This window comes from Pituophis catenifer, unplaced genomic scaffold (assembly GCF_029215685.1).
Source record: "Pituophis catenifer annectens isolate HBS135680 unplaced genomic scaffold, rPitCat1.0.hap2 SCAF_4, whole genome shotgun sequence".
NCBI lineage: Eukaryota > Metazoa > Chordata > Lepidosauria > Squamata > Colubridae > Pituophis > Pituophis catenifer.
In genome coordinates, this window is record NW_027256884.1 from 76023722 (window position 1) to 76048131 (window position 24410).

The 24410-nt window shown below is 40.5% G+C and overlaps 1 pseudogene; it reads left to right on the forward strand.

The window, feature by feature from the left end:
• Nucleotides 1-484: 484 nt before the first annotated feature.
• Nucleotides 485-22032, forward strand: LOC139316784 (lebercilin-like protein; annotated as a pseudogene).
• The last annotated feature ends 2378 nt before the right edge of the window (nt 22033-24410 follow it).

Here is a 24410-nt window from a genome sequence, read left to right on the forward strand (position 1 = left end):
CATCACTCAGGAGAAGCCGCTGAGACCGAAGGGCGCATCCACTTCCCCCAGCTGATGGGCGCTGTGTGGCGGTGCAGCGGAGATGCGGCGGCGGCGTTTCCAGCCGCAACTGGAATGGCCAGCACACTCCAAGTTAATCACGATCTCAAGGTCAGGAGAGAGAGACTCCAAAAACGTCTGGTCAGAACCAGTGAGTCGAATAAACTGGGAACCATGGAGGCCCAAGGAGGCGTGGCCAAAACAATTCGACTCACTGATTGGCCAGACCAGCTGGATCATCCCACTCCTGACCCACTCTGCAGCCTTATGGGAGAATTGTGGTGATCTTTTTGGTACAGAATCAGAGCAAACAACTTTTAAATGTATTGGATGAAGGCTTAAGTAAATGTTTACATCATACATTGTTTCTTTTTCTGACTACAGTGCCATTTCCTTTGGGAAATTTAAAGTATAATTGATAGACTTCCCTGCCATTGGTGGAATTATGGCTTCTGATCATCCAGCCCTTCATCATACTGTTGAAGAGGATAAAACATCTGGGCAATGCAGAAAAAGAGAAAGCTTAAACGATTCTCCAGGTAGGCTTAGTAAAAGCACGAACAGTCAAGACAGTAGCTGTAGCAAACATTCCAGCAAGTCTGGAAGTGCTCAGCTTACCTACTCTAATGACTTTCATGATAATGCTTCAAGAACAGCTGTCAATGGCAGCAAGAACAGCATTTGTTCAGAAGAGAACATCTGTGGAACTTCTCAGAACTACTATCACGAAGATTTTCACTCAGATGCCTCTGAAACTCCATAAGTGAAGAGAGTGGCAGCTACATCATCCCATTGCCCCAAACACCAAAAACTAAAGAGCGGAAAAAGAAAAATGATGTCCATACAAAAGGTAAGAAGGCTGTTAGATCAGGCGCATTCCGCTCCCCTGGTCGGTCGGGTCTTCGCTTCCCCACCTCGCCGGGGTGTTGTTGGCCTGCCTTGCGGGGGTGTTGTTGGCCGGCCTCGCCGGGGGGTTGTAGGCCTACCCCACCGGAGTGTTGTGGGCCTACCTCGTCGGGGTGTTGCAGGCCTACCTCGTCAGGGTGTTGTAGGCCTACCTCGTCGGGGTGTTGTAAGGCTACCTCGTCGGGCTGGTTTTGTCCTACTTCCCTCCACCTTTTCCGGAGCTGGTCGATGTGACGTCTACAGACCTGTCCATCTTCCAGCTCCACTGTGTAGGACTTTGGGCCGGTTGGGCTCTCTATCTTCCCCTTCAGCCACTTAGGAGAGCCATGGAAATTGAGCACGAAAACCGGATCTCCTTTGCTGAAGGCGCGAAGCAGGCGGCTGGCCGTTGCGGTCACTTCAGGGCTGTATTGGGGGTGCAGCCGGTCCAATGGTGACCTCAGCCTTCTGCCCATCAACATCTCGGCTGGGCTCTTGTGGGTGGTGGCATGTGGCGTGATGTGTTGGGTGAGAAGGAAGTTGTCAATTCTTTCCTGCCAGTCGCCCGTGCCCATCTTGGTGAGTGCCTCCTTGGTGAGTCTCACCATCCATTCAGCCTGTCCGTTCCCAGCTGGCCTGTAAGGGGCGGACAGGGCATGGCGGATGCCCAGTCCAGCCAGGAATGCCTCCATGGCCAGGGACGTGAGTTGGGGCCCGTTGTCGGAGACCAGCACATCCGGCAGTCCATGGGTGGCAAAAAGGCGGCGTAGAGCCCGGATCGTCGCTTCCATTGTGGTAGATGCCATGGGTACCACCTCGAGCCACTTGGAGAAGGCATCGACGACGATGAGTAGGTGGCGCCCCTGCATCGGACCCGCGAAGTCAATGTGGATCCTCGACCAGGGGTTGCTGGGGGTCTCCCACTTCGCTGTTTCGGCTTGGGCGGCGCTGGGCGTACTTCTTGGCACGGATCACATCTGGAGACCCATTCTTCAATGTCTCTGTCCAGTGATGGCCACCAGATGTAACTCTGTGCCAGGGCTTTCATGCGGACGATGCCCGGGTGCCCATTATGCAGGGTCTCTAGTGTTTTTCGTTGCAGAGTGCTTGGAATCAGCATCCTGTCTCCCCATAGCAAACAGCCCTTCATAGTGGACAGCTCCTTTTGCTTCCTGACGAAGGGGCTGAACTTCTCCTCTGTCTTCTCCGTGGCCATCCTCTGAGGATCCAGGATCTCACCTGGCGGAAAGTGGGGTCCTTTTGAGTGTGGACGGCCATATCTGCAGATGAGACTGGACAGCTGTCGTCGTTGTCTATGTGGAGAAGGTTGAGCGTGGGGGCTGGGTCTTCCACTGGGTCCTTTGATGGGCATCTGCTCAGCGCGTCGGCGTTTCCTATGGATGTGCCTGGCTGGTGCACGAGCCTGTAGGAATAGCCGGCTAGGAAGATGGCCCATCTTGTCATCCGCGGGAACATGAAGGTCGGGGTTGGTTGGTCGCCTGTGAGGAGTCCCAGGAGCGGTTTATAATCGGTCACTATGGTGAAGCTCCTCCCGTAGACGTACTCCTGGAAGCGTCTGACTCCTGCGACAATAGCCAGGGCCTCTTTGTCCAGCTGGCTGTAGTTGCGTTCCACACTGGACATGGTTTTGGAGAAGTAGGCTATTGGGGCTTCAGAGCCATTGGGAAGTTCATGGCTGAGGACTGCCCCCACCCCGTATGGTGATGCGTCGCAGGTGAGCTTGATTGGGAGCGTCTCGTTGTATTGGATGAGGACGCTTTTGGAAGTTAAGAGTCTTTTAACGGCCCGGAATGCTGCTTCCTCTTCTTGGTCCCACTTCCAGGAAGCCGCTTTCCCCAGCAGGCGGTGGAGTGGCTCAGCAACTGTGGCTTTCTGTTTGAGGAACATGGCATAGAAGTTAAGCAATCCAAGGAATGCCTGAAGTTCCGTTTTGTTTTTGGGGCTAGGAGCTTCATGGATGGCTTTAACTTTTGATTTGGTGGGGTGGATGCCAGTGCTATCTATGAGATAGCCCAGGAACTCGACCTCCAGGACTCCTAAGATGCATTTATCTCTCCTGACTCTCAAGCCCTTGGCCTTGAAGCGCTGCAGGACGAGCCTGAGTCTTTCAAGGAGTTGTGCCTGGGAATCTCCGGAGATTAGTACATCGTCAAAGTATGGCACCACCCCTGGAACGCCTTGGAGAAGGCGTTCCATCATTGATTGGAAAATGCCGGGGGCAGCGCTGAATCCAAATTGGAGACGGTTGCATTTGAATGCCCCCCTATGTGTGACTATTGTTTGGGCCCCCGCCGTTTTTTCGTCAACTGGCAGTTGCTGGTAAGCCTGGGCCAGGTCCAGTTTGGCAAAAATTGAGCCAGACCCCAGAGAATGCAGCAGATGTTGCACCACTGGGACTGGGTATGCGCTCTGTGCCAACGCCTTATTGATTGTACACTTATAGTCGGCACAGATGCGCACAGATCCATCATGCTTCAGTGGGGTCACAATGGGGGTTTCCCATGAAGCATGATCGATAGGTTCCAGGACGCCCTGGGCGATCAGCTTATTTAGCTGCTCATCTACCTTCGGCCGCAAGGCAAATGGAACCCAGCGGGGCTTCAGCCTAATTGGGGTGATTCCCTTGTCCAGATTAAAGGAGATTGGCCTCCCCACAAATTTCCCCAGTTTACCATCGAAGACTTCCTTGAACTCTTTGATGAGGTTGTCGAGTTCATCCCTCTGAATTTGATGGATGCCTCTGATCGATAGCCCCAGTGGCTTAAACCACTCCACTCCTAGCAGGTTCAGCCGGCTGTGTTCCACGACTGTGATGGGGAGCTTGCCTTGGAACTGGTTGTAGGAGACTTGGATGTTGGTTCTTCCTATGACTCCGATGGGGTTTCCCCCAAAATCGATGAGCTTGGAGTGCAGTGGCTTCAGGTCTCGCTTGCTGATGCTGGGTTGCAGGCACTTCAGCTGGTGCCAATCCATAATGGAGTAGACCGAGCCCGAGTCTACCTCCATTGAGCATGGCAGTCCTTCCACGTGGACGGTCACGTGGAACTTGGTGGCACTGTCTGAGTTGGTGTGGGCGATGGTCGTCTGGTGGACCGCTCCGCTTCTGGGGAATTCGTCGTCTCTGCGTCTAGATTGGCCAGAGGACCGTTTGGATGATCTCTGGTAATCTTTCCAATTTTCGCGAGGACGGTGGCTGGAGGGTTCTGGGGCTGGTTCCTCGGCTCTGCAAGCTTCGGCGATGTGACCCCTACTGTTGCAACGTCTGCAGGTCGCATCTCTCCACTTGCAGTTTGCCCTGGCATGGTCCCCTCTGCAGCTGGCACAGCACTCCCCCTTGTAGCTTCTTTGAGCGGTTTCCCGCCTTGGGGGTCTGGATACCTTGTGGACGGTGGACTCTTCCTCCGACTCCGAGCCAGCTGTGGAATCTTCAGTCGATGACTGGGTGGCACTGCGAATCTTGTGGATTCCCTTTGCCCGGATTACTGCGACTGCCGCTTTTTCGGAGATTTCGGATGCGGTAGCTTCCTCCACCACGTCCTTGAGCACGAGCTTTTTCCTGCTCAGAAACTTCTTTTGCAGGCCTCTGTCCCTCATGCCGAAAACCACACGGTCAGCGATGGCGTTGTCCACATGGTCAAACTCACAGCTGGCTGCGATTTGGCGCAGGGCGGCCACGAACTCTTTGATGGTTTCCCCTTCCTTCTGGTCTCTCTGATGGAAGGTGAACCGGTTCGCCACTGTTGGGGCATAATGGTCCTGTAGGATCTGCAGCAGGTCCATCCATGGGACTTCCTCGATGTCCCATGGTGCCACCAGATCGATGGCCATGTCGAGGACTTCTGAGACGCAGTTGGCCAGGAAGATGCCCTTCTTGCGGTCATCATCGGCATCCCTGATATTGTTGCCTCTCAGGTATTGCCGGAATTTGACCACGTAGGATTTCCACTTGTCCTTCCCTGGGCGGAATGGAGCAAGGGCTGGCAATGTGACTTCGGCTGCTGCCATGCCTTCGGAAATGCCTACCGGTGGTTTCAGTTGCCGAGTGGCTTGCTCTTTGTTGGCTTCGCGCCACGAGGTTCGTCGCTTGGTTCTAGTCCTTCGTCGCCAGTGTTAGATCAGGCGCAGGAAATGAAGATGCGACCAGCTCGTTACATTTAGTAACTTTATTGGAAACAGTAACAAGACTGGCTGTGCACTGCCGGAGCTCTCCTTATATTCGCTCCGGCAGTCACACCGCCCCTGACAGCAATTCAAACTTCCCGCCCGATGGCTGGCAGCCAATCCGGGCGGATGTCCTTATAAGGACATAACAAAGGCAATTGCTCACTTTGAACACTACTGCATTCGCTGTGGTTGGCAGATTTCAGCCAAACTAATGACAGCTAATCCTTTCCTAAAAATCAAGCAGTTGTCCTATAACTCCACTTTTGCTTAGCTATCCTGACACTTCTATACTGTAGAGACTATACTATAATTTTGGAAACCATATGAATGTTGATAAAATGTTTAAATTGTATGCAGTTGATTAATATATTAATGTACTGCTTTCCACACCCTGTCAGTAATTCCTCTATTGAGGTAATGGGGCTCGTAGCTCACCAGTTCACCAGTTATCATGGTCATACAGATGTCAGTGTCACATGGTTTCAATAAATAAACCAAGGGCCAGGGAATAGGTTCCAGTATTAAAAAAAAAAAAAGAGTTGGCAAATTTTAATGGTCACGCTTCCATTTTTTTCAGTCTATTACATTCATTATTTTATCATTATTTGGATATGGTATGTACGCATGGATATGTATATCTATCCATCTGTCTGTCTAGGCAGTTTGGTATAGTAGTTAGGGTGCTGGGCTAGCAATCCTGCTTTAGGCATGTCTGGCTGAGGAATTCTAGGAGTTGAAGTCAATGCATCTTAAAGCTGTCTAAATACTGTCTTAGCATATTATGTGAGTAGAGCAGTTATGTCTTACGGAAGCTAATATTATGAGAGTTCAGGTATGATTTTTCACAATAGGTCAATCAACAAATAGCTGCATCAGAGATTGACTCAAAAAGTTATATAAAAGGAAGCAAATCTATGCTGTGAATACATATTTGAGCATTTGGCTCTGAGGCTTATGTAAAATTATGTGATTCTTACTTTGCTCAATTTTATATGCCATCTTGATTTATTTTTTTTTTAATGTAGGAAGTAAAACATTGCCGAAAAAGAAACCTCAGCAGAAGAATACATTTATTACTGACCATATCGTCAATGCTCAGGAGAAGAAAAATAAGATAGCTTGTCATCTATTGTCAGCAAGAGACCATAAAATTAAAGAACTGAAAAACGAAGCGGCTGTTCTGCGGAATAAATTGGAAACTTTTACTACGGAAAATAAAATCTTGAAGCGTCTCCAGTCCCGATATTTAAAAGCAATCAGTACATACGAAAATGCAGAGGTTAACCTGCCTGATCTTTTGGCCACGCACGCTAATGAAGGGCAGACTCTGAGAGCACATCTCAGGAAATCTCAGGAAAAAAAGCGCAAAGCTTCCAATAAGCTGAGAGACGTTCAGGCAGAACACTTGAAAACAATGGATGTCTTGAGGTCATTGCAGAAACTTTGTAAAAAGAAGAAACTTGAAGAGAGAGAAGAAGTTCAGTGTAAATTAAGATCACTTACCCAAAAATTGGAAGCTACAAATAAGAAAACTCAGGTAACATGCAACATACATTGCTTAGTACTACATAGCGGGACTCTGTGTGACTGAAAAATTGTGAGTATTATAACTGAGATTGAGGATTCTCATCTTTTTGGAAACATTTGCTAATATTTCAGTTGCCTTCCTCTAATTTCTAATTCAATATTTTATGTTTGTAAAAATTCAATAAACTTATTGATGGTTTATTTCTAATGTGTTTAGGATTTGGAAAAGCAGCTTTCATCGAACACTGCTTCTTTTCGACATAAATTATCAGTTGAGAAAAAGAAGATCATCGAAGCTCATTCAATCAGAGCAAATTTAGAAGTAGAAATGGAGTCGCTGAAGCTAAAACTTAAGGTATTTAGAAGCTTAAATTACATTTCTCTTACCACAGAAGGCATCCAAGATGCTATTCAAGATGCTATTTGAAATGAGCCTATCTTGTTTTGTGGGTCTTTCTATCAGCCTGGAACTATCTAAACTCCAGATTGCAGAAATGTATTAATTTATGTTAGTCCATTTGCACGTTACCAAGAACAGACACTACTTGAAAAGTGTGTCCCAACATGAAAACATATTAATCAAGGTCTGTATTGATAGAAAATTGAAAAGCAGTTAATATTTACATTGTAATTATAGTACATATTTAATACTGCATACTTGGTTAATGTCATAACTATTTTGTATCAAAACATTTCAAAAGGACCCCTAAAGTCAAATTTAATTGTTTATGAATTGTAAAAATAAAAAAAACTCGATCACAAACTTCACAGTTCCAGAATAAAAGGATATTTATCTTTCAGAATCTTTAGAAAAGGAAGTATTTGGCCAAATGATGCCCAAGCAAATGTTTAAAATAATGATAAATAAAATGAGATACCGGGGGAATTACATGGTGAAATGTATGATCTCTGAAGAACCGACATTAATACAATAATCTATATTATCAACATAAATTTAATAATGCATTTCTTTAGGAAAGAGAACGAGAACTAAACATTACAAAAATTTATGCACACCGGATGCGCAAAGGTCAGCCAGAGAAAGCTGATTCATGTTCTTTTCCAAAAGGTAGAACAGAGTTTATCTCATACTTTACTGTGAAATAAAAATATGATAATTCTTTGACTTGTCAAAAATATTTCAAATCCTCGCTCTATTTTCTTTTTTAAAATGGCAATACAGCATTTTGTGAACTCTTTATGTAGGAGTCATGAGTTTTGATTAAACAGGATCATTCTCATCGTTCTCTAGATGGGAGAGATAAGGGGAGAAGAGTTTTATGGGTATTTACTAAGAAACCCCACTAAATTCAAAAGTCCTTTGTTACAGGATTTTAGTGTATATGTCTGTTATATAGATCATAGCTAAATGATACCTAGGTATAATCTCACTTATATTTTGATGACTTCTAGAGCCTTTTGATTTGGGATATAAGCCTGGCTTTGGAACTGAAATTGCTTTATTCCCTCATGCCATACTGCCATTATAAAAATGAGTTAAATCATGTATTTTGAAGCAAAAAGTGTTAATAAGAGGCAAATTTATTTATATTTTTGTCAAATTTATATAGCGTAGTTGCCCATCTCTCTAGAGCTACATGCTCAAGATCACATTATTGCTGTTTCTTCCTCCAAATTTAATGCCACAGTCATTTCCCCCCAATCCCGCTTCCCTCATATACATACATCATATAGGCTGAATTAATAAGGAGAGTGTATGTCTCACCCCTTGGTGTACCTCTGTATTTTTGAAGGAAATAGAGGTGTGGTTTACCATTGCTTGGTCCCATGCAGTATGAAATAACCCCCTTGTAATTGCCACTGAAGGGATTATCTAACATCTTCCCATCATGCTGCTGCTATCCAATATAGACAGTCCTCAATTTATGACTGTAATAGAGCTCAGAATTTCCATTGTAAGTTATGATGTTCGTAAATAAAGGCATCCCCCTGACCAACCTGGTTTTACCTCAATTGTAAAACATATGCTGCAATCATTAAGCAAACATTCTAGTTGTTAAGCAAGTTAGTGCATTCTGTTCCAAAATCTGATCCCTTTTTCACCAAATCAAACTGGCTATTTGCGTTATTAGTCAATAAAATGCAATAAAAACGATATGACAGCATACGTACTAAATCACTTAAAATATGTAAGTAAAATACTACTTGCCTTTCAGTAATGTCAGTCATGAATGTATCAAGTTTATTTATTTATTTATTTATTTATTTATTTATTTATTTATTTATTTATTTATTTATTTATTTATTGGCTTTTCACAGTTGTTAAAGTCAACAAAGCAATTCAGGTAAATATCAGCCTAAAAACCACAACACTTCAGAAGCCTGAGCCTTATATAAATCCATTGATCTTCCACAAGCTATGGAACAGCTGAACAATACTTTTATCATTCTTAACTTCTGATCCTTTGTAAGCTTGGTTTCTGCTGATAATTGCCCGCTTGTAACATGCATCTTATACTATGATTTTATAACTATGTTATAAATATAACTTTGTTACTGAAAAGGGAACTAAAGGATACAACTTTAAATTTTATTATTGTATTAATAGGAAATCCTTGTTAAGATATGGGACAATGTATGGATTATGATAATATTTTGTATGATCCATGACTTAATTGTGGTTTGCTGAAGAAATAATGGCTAGTTCACCCAACATGCCAAGAGAAGGCCAACCACAAAAAGAGTTGAAGCAATTTTCCAAACAAAGCTATTTCCAATCCACTTGTGTGCCCAAGTGTAGATGTTGATGGAGGGTTTTGGCGTACCTGCCATTTTTTTTGAGGTGCTGGGAGGCTGGCAATTCTATCTCTATTAACTTTTGGGAATCTTTAAAATATGGTTTTGTCAGTGGGCTTGGTGACCCTACAGAAATAGGGAACGGGAAATGGCTATATTTCATGTAGGATGTTTAAATGACCTCCCCAAAGACTTCGATAATATTTATAGTTGTTTAGTTTTTTAAATGTCTTATAATGGCTTGGACTGAATTTTGTGTGTTGCCCAGTCATATGCATAAGATAGGCTGCTTAATAAATATGTTAAATAAATAAATTAAACATTCCTGCAAGTATTCTTTCTCTCTCTTTCCTGGCTTGTCTGAGATCCCGATAGGGCTTATTGTGCTAGAAATGGTTGCATTTTTCCTTTCTTTATAACTTTGTGCTTCTTTTGAACTAGGTCTTGGGGACTCCGTTCATGAAGGTAGTCAGAGCGATATCTATATCCTATTAAAGTTCTGCTGTTTGTCTCTCTGTAAATTTTAACTGGGCAGAAGTGTGCATCATAGGGCAATCATTTTTCAACCAAGGTAGCTGAAATGGATTTACTTAGTCCAAAATCCGGAACCCATGGCTTCTGTGGAATTGAAATTGGAAAAATTTCATGACATAAAATTATAATAAGACAAAATGTCAGAAAATATTTCCTGGGATCAGCTGCTGATGTTTGACCATGCTATTAAGTTCAACCTGGCTATTTTCAAGGCAGATACATGTCTGAATATCTTTCTGAATTGTTAAGAACTTTTCTAGTGAAGACAGTACATTAGAAGCTCTGTTATTGTTGAAGGCATTGAGGAATGTGGTAAGGTGATATCTCTGAAACAATGACCAAAGGAGTCGTGGATTCTCTGGTATTAATTAAAATGCTGAATACCTCAAGGGAATTCTAGGTTCAAGTCCATCTTGACTCGCAATGCCATAGGCAACTTTGCTTTAGTGACTATCAATCAAATAATATGGAGTTTCTATTGTAAAGAAATTTTGGAAGAAATATGGAAGACTTGAAGGAGATATAAATCTAAGAAATAAATAAAACAAAGCCCTTATTTATTTATGTTTTCCTATTTTGGATTATAATTTAAAATTATGTTAATTCAATATTGGGAGACTTTAGAGAGACACTTTATTAGACAGAGAAAAACAAAATGGAAAGGAGCATATTAATGGAGATTTAACGACACTTTATCACTTATACACATAAAAGGTAACATGTACTTACAGATATCTGCTTTTTTCTGTGACCTTTTAGGAATTGAAAACCAAGAGAGAGGTGAAAGAATTAGTTAACATGGCTAAAAACGTTGTCCCTGAAACAGGAGTTCATCTCCCTGAAATATTACCAGTGCAGAACATTTCAAACAGGACATTCTTGGGTAAAAACCATAAATGACTATAAATATTGAACTGTAAAAATTGCAAACATACCTTTTGCTTAAGGAATCAAACATTGTGCTATAATGCTTTATTTTATAACTGCTCTGTGTTAATGTGAATAATGTCTGCTCTTCAGAAGAAATACAGAATGTGGCATGTTTCTTGGACAGTTTATTTTAACTGAAGGTTCCAGTTTAAATAATTTGTAACACTAGATAGAATACAGGTAGTCTTTGACTTACAACAGTTCATATAGTGACCATTCAAAATTACAAGGGTACTTAAAAAAGTAACTATTATGACTATTTTTCTTACTTAGGACCAGTGCAGCATCCCCATGGTAACATCATCAAAATTCAAATGCTTGTCAACTGGTTCATATTTATGACTGGGGTCATGTGATCCTTTTATGCGACCTTCCAACAACCACTTTTGTCACTGTTGTTTTCTCTAACAAATGATGCATTTTTCTAAATAGTTACTGTTGAAATAACATTTTTTACAGGATTACAAAGTGAAGAGATCTGCCCAAGGGTAGAAAAAAAATATCCAGTATGAAAATATAGAAAGACACAAGAACAGGAGAGAAAGGCAAAGGTTGGAACTATTGAACGCAGAATTTGAGATATTAAAGACCAAACCAATTGAAAAACAGGAAAACGAAGAAGATAAAGAGGCAAAAGAAGCTGTTTGTGACATTAACAATAGAAACACCATCTACCTCTAAAAACAGTATGTATTTTCAGAGGCCATTCAAAATTTACATCAGGGATATCCTTCAACAGGTCCAAAGATAACATGCAATAGAAGACGAAGGAACAGGCAACAGGGTGATATAGCTGACTTTTTAGGTGATTCTGTCAACAAGTATGAGCCCTCATTTGCCAAATTTCCCAAGAAAAGACAAAAAGACACCGCTTTCACTCCCAGTGAAGAAACCAGTCCCGTGATATTGCCGGAAAAGAAAAGGCTTCTTTTGGAAAAACGATTTGGTCCAAACCGCATCTTGAGTAGCAATGAACCAAACTCTAATTTAAGCACGGAGGGTAAGGAAAAAACAAACCTTTCCCCAGTAAAAAAAAACCATGATGAGGTTTGATAGACAAATGATGGCTTGCATTGGGTGATTCCAGTCAAGCCCATAGAACTAGTAGATATTAGATGCTGGATAGTATTAGTACTAGGAGATATTAGATAGCAGATGTTAGTATTAGAACTTTGATATATTAGATAGTAAATAGTATTAGAACTAGGTTATATTAGATACTAAATATTAGATAGCATCAGAACTAGGACATAGTAGATTGTAGACAGTGGATAGTATTAGAACTAGGCAATATTAGATAGTAGATATTAGTATTAGAACTAGGACATATTAGATACTAGATATTAGATAGCATTAAACTAGGACATAGTAGATTGTAGATAGTGGGTAGTATTAGAAGTAGGCAGTATTAGATAGTCGATAGTACTATTAGAACTTGGATATATTATATAGTAGATGTTAGATAGTATTAGAACTAGGATATATTAGTAGTTTCTATAATTATTGTAACAAGCATCACAAAAACCTAGATTTTGTGAACTTTTTGCACATTTTTACAACACATAAATATTAAAGGAATTTTGAAAGAAACGTTTTATGACTCGTGCTTATCAATTTCTACCTCTAAATAACATTTCCTTGAAGCCTCTTTCTTTCCTATTTGAAATTAACAAGGAGAATATTTCTTTGCAGCTTATATTCACTGGTGCTGTTTCATCACATGAGGGAGCTAAAGACTGTAATATTTTAACTCCTCAGCAATATAATTATATTTACTAGACTAATTGGAATTAATGTTATAAAATTTTAATTTTTTTATTTTAGTTATGTTTTGGAACAATGGTTACACGTAAGAGAACTGATAGATCTGAAAGAAGATGATCAGGAGTAGCTGAATCTTCAAGAGCTTTTTGGGATGAATATAGAGCAAAATTACATGAAGTAATTCAAGCAATGAGAACAAAGCTTGAACTGCATTCTAACCACTGAGCCATGGCGTGCATTGGTTAAACACAGTATCGCAGGCTAACTCTGCCCATAGCCAGAAGTTCAATCCTGACAGGGATCAAGGTTGACTCAGCGTTCCCCTATATTCGTTCCCCTGTAAAATAAATAAAGAGATAAACTAGGTGCTACAGAGCCATCCAGATAGGCAGCAAAATTTAACTGATTTACATAGCGGATCACAGTCACTATGGTATTGCTTTTGTATTCCCTACGGTCTTATTTCTTTATGAAAATTTATATGGCTGCTCAGCTCATTCTAAGTGAAAGTTGCCTATTGAGACAAAGTGTTGTTAACTTCCACTATGTAACAACTCTCCTCTTCAAAGAATACTAAGTTCAAAAGGAAGCCAATGAATAAGGTACTAATCTCCTTGACCATTACTGTCCATACTCACTCCTCAGGGCAACATGCCATCATCTTCTCTTTTATCATGTGACTGCAACCAGTTTGTTTAGACATGTCACTGTGATGGATTGCACAGCCAGGATATTAAGAAAGGAAAGCTTAAAATAACCTTAAAAGAATTTGGAGAGCTGGAGAAAGGAACCCCTTAAAAATCCACTGCTTTTTTTTTTTTACTGAAAATGCTTTCTCTACTAATGTAAACAATCAAGACTGTTATTCTCTTCCAAACATGTAATTAGCATACTTTACCAAGGCTGGGCATTAACATTGGTTGCAAAAATGAACTAACATGGCTGCACCCTAGGAAAATTTCAAAGTGAGGGGGAGAGAGAGGGGGAAGGAGGGAGAGAGAGAGAATTGGGGGCAAATCTTTTGTCATGGGCTCAGAACACGGAGAAGCATCACTTTCTTAAACAGCAAGCAAATAACCAAGTAGCTTTGAAAGACTCTTCTAGGGAGAAACATAAATCACATGCATATACTTACTGCCGTTGACTCTGAGGATGTTGCCACAAACACTTTAATAATTGTGTTCAGCACGCTGCCTGACGACGAAGACGCCATATCCTGATTGGTCGGCATGAAGTTGCCACAAAGCGCGGAAGTCTCTGAGCTTGCGGATTGGTTACAAGAGTGTGACAGCTACTATGAAAAACGCTGTCAGCCTCAGTTGTTTGTTCTGTTATCCGAGTGGCTGGTTTAACTGTTGTACTATTAAAGTAGTGTTGAAAGTTCTGTGTTGCCTCAGTCCATGCCTTCCACCTCGCAAGAGAGCACTGGCAACGAGGATGGGATATGAGGCACATGGGCAGCGTAGTCCATAACTGAATGGATACGCTGCGATAGTGCTGTCGCCTACTGAAACGGAATATTTATTTATTTATTTATTTATTTATTTATTTATTTATTTATTTATTTATTTATTTATTTATTTATTTATTGGTTCGATTTATATGCCGCCCTTCTTCGGAGACTCAGGGCGGCTCACAATGCTTTTTTAAGCAATAGCCTTCATACTTTTGTATATACCTGCTTAGTAGGGCTTTCGGGGGGGGGGGGCTAAGCATTGTTCTTTTCTATACAAAGTCAGTTTATTGCCCCCACAATCCGGGTCCTCATTTTACCTACCTCAAAAGGATGGAAGGCTGAGTCAACCTTGAGCCTGGTGAGATTTGAACTTGCAGTAATTGCAGGCAGCTGGTGCTACTTTAACAGCACTTAGTCAGCTGTGCCACCAAGGCTCTTGGCTCTGTATGACCTGGAATACCTCCAGGTCACATAGACACTAGTCTAAAAATGGCTCCGCCAACGTTCTCCCCATTTGATGCCGCTGCCGAAACCTGGGATGCATATAAGGAGTGGTTCGAGTGTTTTTTAGAAGCAAATGATTTCATCGAACTGTCAAGCAGCCGAAAAAGGGCCCATTTTTTGAATTCATGTGGTCCTGAGGTATTCACAACAGTGAGAGCTCTAGTTGCCCCTCAGCCAGTCCATTCAGCATCCTGGGAAGTGTTGAGGGAGAAATTGAAGACCAGCCCCGTCCCGCATAGCCCGCCGTTTTAACATGAGGCAAGTAATGCAGGAGGAGGGGGAATCGGTTAATCGGTACATGGCTTGCCTCAGAACTGCTGCCCTGGATTGCGAGTTCAGGGACCTTGAGGATGCCTTAGTAGAGCAATTAGTTTGCGGGTTAGGGATGTTAGCTTTCTCTGTAGGCGCACCCACCAGTGGTGGGTTCCTCCCGTTTCGGTCCGGTTCAGCAGAACCGGTAGCAGTGACGATATGATGTCACCAAACTGGTTTCCCTCACTCCTGCCCTCCCATTCCCCCCAACCCCACGTTATTCTTACCTTTTATTTGGTCCCACCCCCAATCTATTGCTGCCTCCTGAGTCCCAGCTGATGGCTAGAGGAAAAAAAACTGTTTAAATTCTTGCCGTGGGGCTTCAAAGGGCTGCCCTATAGCCAGTGGTGGGATTCTGCTGGTTCTAGGGGGTTCGGCCGAACCATTTGTTAAATTGCTGGCTTGCCCCGCCTCTCCGCACCACTATTTATTGCCAATAAATAGTGGTGGGCGAGGGGTGGGCGAGCCAGCAATTTAAGAAATGGTTCGGTGTTCTTTTGTAATTTTATTGGCCCACGGAGCTTCAGCATAGGCTAATTAGCCCTTAATTAGATCGGTTCCCGACTGACAGCTGATTTGCTCTCAGCTATTTTGCTCATGGCTCTGCTGCTTGTTTGCTTGCTGGAGCAGTTTTTTTTCCCCCTAGCTATGCTGAAAAACGAAACTGAAAGTAAAGCAGGCTGTTGGCTTTGCTGTTGCTGCAACGTTGGAAAATTAGGCAGGCAGATTTCTTTTCTTTTTCCTCACCAAAAAAGGTAGGTGCAAACAATGGGAAATTTAGGGAAAAAGAGGAGAGTTCAAGATTTTAAAACACAAAAGAAAAAAAGCTCTATTAAACTAGGGAATTGTAATAATTGAGATACTATTAATTGTATATTGTGTTGAAAGCAGAAATGGTTAAATTGTGGTTTGGAGGAATATATGGGGGAAATTATTTGGTTTATTATTATTGGTAAATATAATTAATTGATTTGTAAGAAATTGGATTGCATGGAAATAATTGGAATATTCATGTTCATATTGATTAATATACAAAAAAGGTAGTTATATAACTAATTGATTTATATTAAAATGTTGAATTTATATTAAACAACTGAAATATTACATAATTAACCAATGTGAGGATGGATATAAAAATAGATGACAATGGGAAGGGGTATAATATAGAATAGAAGGGAAAAATTGAATTTGATTAAGATTAGAGATGAGGATGAAGGGTAATATTGGTTTTTTACAAAAATAGATGAGAAATAAATATGGCAAAAAGGAAATATAGAAATTGTAAATTTAATTGAAATGACTAAACACTGTTTAAATTTGTGAACCGGCCAAATACTCTGTTCAAAGAAAATACATTGTATGTTTGTATGTGTGTTTCTAATTATTGCTATTTATTCCTATTTGTTCTCTTTTATTCTTTAAAGTTTAACAATTCATTCTTTATCTTAATATCTTTATATTTGTTTGGGGTTGCCTTTCTTCCCTTTCATCTTTTTTATTGTACAGCAATCTTTCTCCTCAAACCTACCACCTCTCTCTTTTCTTTCCTTCTTACTTTCTCTTCCCCCCACCCTCTTCTTCTCCTCCCTACTTCCTCTTCCTTTCTCCTTCTCCTCTCTTCCTCCCTCTCTTACCCTCCCTCCTACTCTAATTTCCCTTCCCTTCCTTCATCCCTCTCTATTGCTGTATCCTTTTATGCATATGGACTACTCAGAGGGCTGAAAAAGTTATTTCTGACTGGTCCTCGCACTTTTGACCAGTCCTCGAACTTACGACTGTCCTCACATTTTACATTTTTGTCCTATCTTGTCACCATGGTGAAGAGAAGCAGTTGTGAAATGAGTGACACGATTGTTAAGAATGCTACAATGGGCATAAATGATGACCAGTCATAAGTGCGAAGACCGGTCAAAAGTGCGAGGACCTGTCAGAAATCACTTTTTTCAGCCCTTTGGGCAGTCCTTTTGTGCACATGGACTACTCAGAGGGCTGAAAAAGTTATTTTTGACTGGTCTTCACACTTTTGATCAGAACTCGAATTTACGACTATCCTCACATTTTACGTTTTTTGCCCTATCTTATCACCATGGTGAAAAGAAGCAGTTGTGAAATGAGTGACATGGTTGTTAAGAATGCTGCACGTGCATAAATGTGAGGATGGTCATAAGTGTGAGGACCAGTCAAAAGTGCGAGGACCTGTCAGAAATGATTTTTTTCAGCCCTCTGAGTAGTCCCTATATACATAGCCACGGCCACCCGGTCACATGACCAGCTAGCCACGCCCACAAAGTAAGCCACGCCCACAGAACCGGTAGTAAAAAAATTTAGAACCCACCCCTGGCACCCACCCTTTGGAATCAACTCCCTCTGGAGCTCTGGGTGGCCCCTGACCTTCGCTCCTTCCGCCGTGGGCTGAAAACGTGGCTATTTCATCTAGCTGCCCTAGACTGATGGGGTTTTTAATAGAACTTAATAGGGTTTTATTGGATTTTTGTCAATTTTATCATGGACTTTGTTTTTAATGGTTTGTTTGTTTTGTTTATTGTTGTGAGCCGCCCTGAGTCCTGTGGAGATAGGGCAGCATATAAGTCCAATTAAATAAATAAATAAATAAATAAATAAATAAATAAATAAATAAATATTAGGCTGCAGAGGCGGCTATTGGCCAAGAAGAATTTAGATTTACAGACAGCTCTTGAAGAAGCCCAAGTGGCGGAGATGTCGGATAAATCAACCGCGGATATATGCAAATTCCATCCCCCCGCTGGTCAGGCCGCATCCATGCATTTACAGGATGTCACCTCAAATGAGGCTCCTGATGAGGAGGCAGACATCAGCCGTCTCAAGGCATCCACCCCACGGAATAAGAGACTGACTGCGAAGAAAAATAATTCTGCTTCTTGCCTCAGCTGCGGGGAAAATCATCTGAGGGCAACTTGTCATTTCAGATCTGCAATCTGTCGCCACTGTGGGAAGCAAGGCCACATTGCCCGTGGCAAATGAACGGCATTGTTTCTGCCGTTCATTTGCCAAAACCGCCTCCTTTCCCAAGCCATGGTGTTCCGCCAACGAAGATTGTTTCACTATTTTTCGTGGCTGCCAGGTCACTGAAGTGACCACCCGCCCAGTCAGCTCTGAGTGTGCTAAGCTGTTGCTGACTGTCAAGATAGAAGGTGCAACTTGCTAGATGGAAGTGGACACCGGATCTGCTAAGTCTATTGTGTCCTCGTCAGCCATAAAGAAGCTGATACCCAGCCTACGACCCAGCTGCGCCCCTGCCCAGTCAAACTTCGTGATTTCCAGGGGAATTACATTCCCATAATTGGGCATGGCTGTTTCTTAGTGGAAAAGGATGGGTTTGCAGGGCATCTTCCCTTGATTGTAGTTGATGGGTTTCTTCCCAGTCTCTTGGGGTTAGATTGATTTAGCTCTCGGTCTGGGTATTACAGGTATCCACTCCACGTCAGTTGATGATTTTGCTGCCCTGTCCACCGAGTTCGCTGACGTTTTCAACAACTCTCTAGGTAAATATGTTGGCTCCCCTATAAGGCTTAATTTTGATCCTCAGGTGGCCCCTATTAGGCTCAAACCTCATCGGGTTCCCTTCGCCCTCCGCCCTAAGGTGGATGCTGAGCTGGACAAGCTTATTGCCCAGGGTGTTTTGGAACCTACCGACCACTCAAGGTTGGAAACCCCAATAGTGATCCTTATTAAGCCTGATGACTCCATTCATATCTCTGCCGATTTTAAATGCACACTAAACAAGGCATTACAGGCCAATCCATACCCGGTTCCAGTGGTCCAGCATTTGCTCCACTGCCTCGGCCCTGGCTCAATTTTTGCCAAATTGGACTTGGCTCAGGCTTACCAGCAGCTCCCGGTGAATGACGCCTCAGCTGAGGCTCAGACCATCGTGACTCACCAGGGAGTATTTAAATGCCGGCGTCTGCAATTTGGAATTAGTGTGGCCCCTGGACTTTTCCAGAATCTGATGGAGCGGTTGTTACACTGCCTGTATGGAACAGCTGAACAATACTTTTATCATTCTTAATTTTTGTTCCTTTGTAAGTTTTGTTTCTGCTAATAATTGCCTTTTTTTTTTTTTTTTTAATTTGATTTATATGCCGCCCTTCTCCGGAGACTCAGGGCGGCTTACAATGTGCTCAGCCTTCTTGTAACATGCATCTTATATTAAGATTTTTGGAGGGGGTTTTTTGCAAACATTTTATAGCTATGTTATAAACATAACTTAGTTACTGAAAAGGGAGCTAAAGGATGCAGGTTTAAAATTTCGTACTGTATTAGTAGGAAATCATTGGGATAGTTAAGAAAATGATTTAACAAGAACTAGTTAAGACATGGGACAATGTATGTGTTGTGGTAATATTTTATACTAATCAATGGTTTAATTGTGGTTTGCTGAAGAAATAATGGCTAGTCCACCCAACATGCCAAGATAAGTCCAACCACATAAAAAGTTGAAGCAATTCTCCAAACCAAGCTATTTCTGATCCACTTGCATGCCCAGTGTAGATGTGGGTTTTGGCATAGTTACCATCTTTTGAGGAGGTGGGCTTGGTGATCCTACAGAAATACGGAACTGAAAATGGCTATATATGTAGAATTTTGAATGAACTTTCCAAAGGTTTTGATTATATTTATGGCTTTTTAGTTTTTTTAACGGTTTATAATGGCTTTGACTAAATTTTGTGTGTGCCCAGTCACATGAATGAGACAGGCAGCTTTATAAATATGCTAAATAAATAATTTAAACATCCCTGCAGTACTCTTCTTCTCTCCTTCCTGGCTTTTCTGAGATCAGTCTAGCTCTTATTCTGCTAGAAATGGCTGTTTTTTTCATTCGTTCATAACTTTACATTTGTTTTGGAGAAGGTCTTGGGAACTCTGTTTATTAAGTCAGAGTGATATCTAGCTGTCCTGTTTGTCTCTGTGTAAATTTTATGGGGGCAAAACAGTGCATTGTAGGGCAATCATTTTTGAACCAAGGTAGCTGAAATGGGCTTACTTGCAGTCCAAAATCCAGAACCCATGGCTTCTGTGTAATTGAAATGGGTCAAATTTTATAAAGCGTTTTATGACATAAAAGTATAAGACATATTAGCACATAATACAAAATGTCACAAAATATTTCCCTTTGGTCAAATGCCCATCTTTGACCAAACTATACAATTTGACATGGCTGTTTTCAAAGCAGATACACCTCTGAATGTCTTCCTGAATTTTTAAGAACTTTTCTAGTGAAGCCAGTTACATTAGAAGCTTTGTTATTGTTGAAGGCATTGAGGAATGTGGAAGGTGATATCTCTGAAACAATGACCAAAGGAGTCATGGGTTCTCTGTAATTAATTAAAAAGCTGACTAGGACAAGGAAGTTCTAGGTTCAACTCCATCTACACTCACAATACCTTAGGCAACTTTGTTTTAGTGACTATCGATGAAATAACAGAGATTCTATTGTAAAGAAATATTGGAGGAAATATAGTAATCTTGAAGAAAAAGTGAGACGTAAATCTAACAAATACATAAAATAAAGCCCTCATTTATTTATGCTTTCCTAACTTGGATTATATTTTAAATCTATGTTAATACAATATTGGGAGAGTTTCGATACTTTATTAGACGGAGTAAACCAAAATAAAGGATGATGACTATGGATAAGTCTGTAAAAAGTAGAAAGGTAATGTGCACTTTTAGCTATATGCTTTTTTCTGTGACCTTATAGGAATTGAAAGCCAAGAGAGGTGGAATAATTATTTATCATGGCTAAAAAACTTGCCTGAGTTCATCTCCCTGAAAAATTATCAGTGCACAATATTTCAAACAGGACATTCATGGGCAACAACCATAAATGACTATAAATATTGAACTGTAAAAATTGCGATATAACTTTTCCTTAACAAGTAAAGCATTCTGGTATAATGCTTTATTTTATAACTGCTCTGTCTTACTGTGAATAATGTCTGTTCTTCAGAAGAAATACAAAATTTGGCATGTTTCTTGAACTGCTTATTTTAACTGAAGGTGCAAGTTTAAATAATTTGTAACACTAGATAGAATACAGGTAGTCTTTGACTTACAACAGTTCATTTAGTGACCAAAGTTACAACGGCATTGAAGCAAGTACCATGACTATTTTTCATATTTATGACTTGTGCAGCATCTCCATGGTGACATCATCAAAACTGAGATGTTTGTCAACTTGTTCATATTATTACCATTACAAGATCTTGGGGTCATGTGATCTTTTTATGCGACAAAGTCAATGCGGAAGCCAGATTCACTTAACCACCGTGTTATTATTCACTTAATAACAGTGACAAGAAAAATCACAAAATGGGGCAAATTCACTTAACAAATATTTCACTTAGTAACATAAATTTTGGGCTCAATTGTACTTGTAGGATTACTTGTAATGTACTTTTGTCACTGTTGTTTTCTCTACCAAACAACATTTGAAATAACATTTTTTGTAGGATTACAAAGTGAAGAGATCTGCCCAAGGGTAGAAAAAAAATATCCAGAATGAAAATATAGAAAGACACAAGAACAGGAGAGAAAGGCAAGGGTTGGACCTATTGAAAGCAGAATTTCAGATATTAAAGACCGAACCAGTTGAAAAACAAGAAAACAAAGAAGATAAAGAGGCAAAAGAAGCTTTTTGTGACATATTAACGACAGTAATAGAAAGGCATAGAACACCATCTACCTCTAAAAAACAGTATGTATTTTCAGAGGCCATTCAAAATTTACATCAGGGATATCCTTCAACAGGTCCAAAGATAACATGCAGTAGAAGACGAAGGAACAGGCAACAGGGTGCTATAGCTGACTTTATAGGAGATTCTGTCACTAGTTATGAGCCCTCATTTGCCAAATTTCCCAAGAAAAGACAAAAAGACATCACTTCCACTCCCAGTGAAGAAAACAGTCCCAAGATATTGCCGGAAAAGAAAAGGCTTCTTTTGGAAAAACTGTTTGGTCCAAACCGCATCTTGAGTAGCAATGATCCAAACTCTAATTTATGCATGGAGGGTAAGGAAAAAACAAAGCTTTGCCCAGTAAAAAAAAGAAACCCATTGATGAGGTTTGATACACAAATGATGGCTTGCATTCCGTGATTCCAGTCAAGCCCATAGAACTAGTAGGTATTAGATGCTGGATAGTATTAGTACTAGGAGATATTAGATAGCAGATGTTAGTATTAGAACTTTGATATATTAGATAGTAGATAATATTAGAACTAAGCAATATTAGATAATAGATATTAGTATTAGAACTTGGATAAATTAGATAGTAGATAGTATTAGAACTAGAATATATTAGTAGTTTCTATAATTATTGTAAAAAGCATCACAAAAACCTATATTTCGTGAATTTTTTGCACATTGCACATCCAAGGGCTGATAGTATTTATAGTTTGTTTTTTTAATGGCTTATAATGGCTTTGTCTGAATTTGTGTGTTGTCCAGTCACATGCATGAGATAGGCAGCTTTATAAATATGTTGAATAAATAAACATCCCGGCAAGTACTTTTTCTCTCTCTTTCCTGGCTTGTCTGAGATCCCTATAGGGCTTATTGTGCTAGAAATGGTTGCATTTTTCCTTTCTTTATAACTTTGCGCTTCTTTTGGACAAGGTCTTGGGGACTCCGTTTATGAAGGTAGTCAGAGCGATATCTATATCCTATTAAAGTTTTCCTGTTTGTCTCTCTGTAAATTTTAACTGGGCAGAAGTGTGCATCATAGGGCAATCATTTTTGAACCAAGGTAGCTGAAATGGGTTTACTTAGTCCAAAATCCGGAACCCAAGGCTTCTGTGTAATTGAAATGGGGCAAATTTTATAAAGCATTTGATGACATAAAATTATCATTAGACATTTTAGGATGTAATGTAAAATGTCACAAAATATTTCCTGAGGTCAGCTGCTAATGTTTGACCATGCCATAAAGTTCAACAAGGCTATTTTCAAGGCAGATATATGTCTGAATATCTTCCTAAATTGTTAAGAATTTTTCTAGTGAAGACAGTACATTAGAAGTTCTGTTGTTGAAAGCATTGAGGAATGTGGTAAGGTGGTATCTCTGAAACAATGACCAAAGGAGTCGTGGGTACTCTGGTATTAATTAAAATGCTGAATACCTCAAGGAATTCTAGGTTCAAGTCTATCTTTACTTGCAATACCATAGGCAACTTTGCTTTAGTGACTATCAATCAAATAATATGGAGTTTCTATTGTAAAGAAATTTTGGAGGCAATGTGGAAGTCTTGAAAGAGATATAAATCTAAGAAATAATTAAAACAAAGCCCTTATTTATTTATGTTTTCCTATCTTGGATTATAATTTAAAACTATGTTAATACAATATTGGGAGACTTTAGAGAGATACTTTATTAGACAGAGAAAAACAAAATGGAAGGGAGGATATTAATGTAGATTTAATGACACTTTATCACTTATACACATAAAAGGTAACATGCACTTACAGATATATTCTTTTTTCTGTAGATCTTTTAGGAATTGAAAGCCAACAGAGAGGTGGAAGAATTAGTTAACATGGCTATAAAACGTGCCCCTGAAACAGGAGTTCATCTCCCTGAAAAATTACCAGTGCACATTTCAAACAGGACATTCATGGGTAACAACCATAAATGACTATAAATATTGAACCATAAAAATCGCAAGACATACCTTTTGCTTAAGGATACAAATAGTCGTATAATGCTTTATTTTATAACTGCTCTGTCTTACTGTGAATAATGTCTGCTCTTCAGAAGAAATACCGAATTTGGCATGTTTCTTGGACAATTTATTTAAACTGAAGGTGCCAGTTTAAATAATTTGTAACACTAGATAGAATAATGTGCTTGTTACTCTTGTTTTGTCTAACAAATAATGTGCATTCTAAAATAGTTAGTTGAAATAACGTTTTTTTTTGCAGGATTACAAAATGAAGATATCTGCCCAAGGGTAGAAAAACATATCCAGCCTGAAAATACAGAAAGACAGAACAATATTAGAGAAAGGCAAGGGTTGGACCTATTGAAAGAAGTGTTTGAGAAAGTAAAGATAGGGCTATAATTTCTTCTTACAGATCATGTTCAGCCAAAAGAAAACAATTTGGATGTTGCCGTTGAAAAACAGGGAAACAAAGAAGAGGCAAAAGAAGCTTGGTCTGGTGGCTCAGCAGACTGATATCATTGTGATTAACACCAGCTGTCTGCAATTACTGTAAGTTCGAATCTCACCAGGCTCAAGGTTGACTCAGCCTTCCATCCTTTCTAAGGTAGGTAAATTGAGGACCCAGTTTGTGGGGGCAATAAGATGACTTTGTATAAATATACAAAAGTATGAAGGCTATTGCTTAACGCATTGTAAGCCGCCCTGAGTCTCCGGAGAAGGGCGGCATATAAATCAATTTAAAAAAAAAAAGCTGTTTATCAGAAACAAGGCATAGAACAACACCTGCCTTTAAAAAACAGCATGTATTTTCAGAGG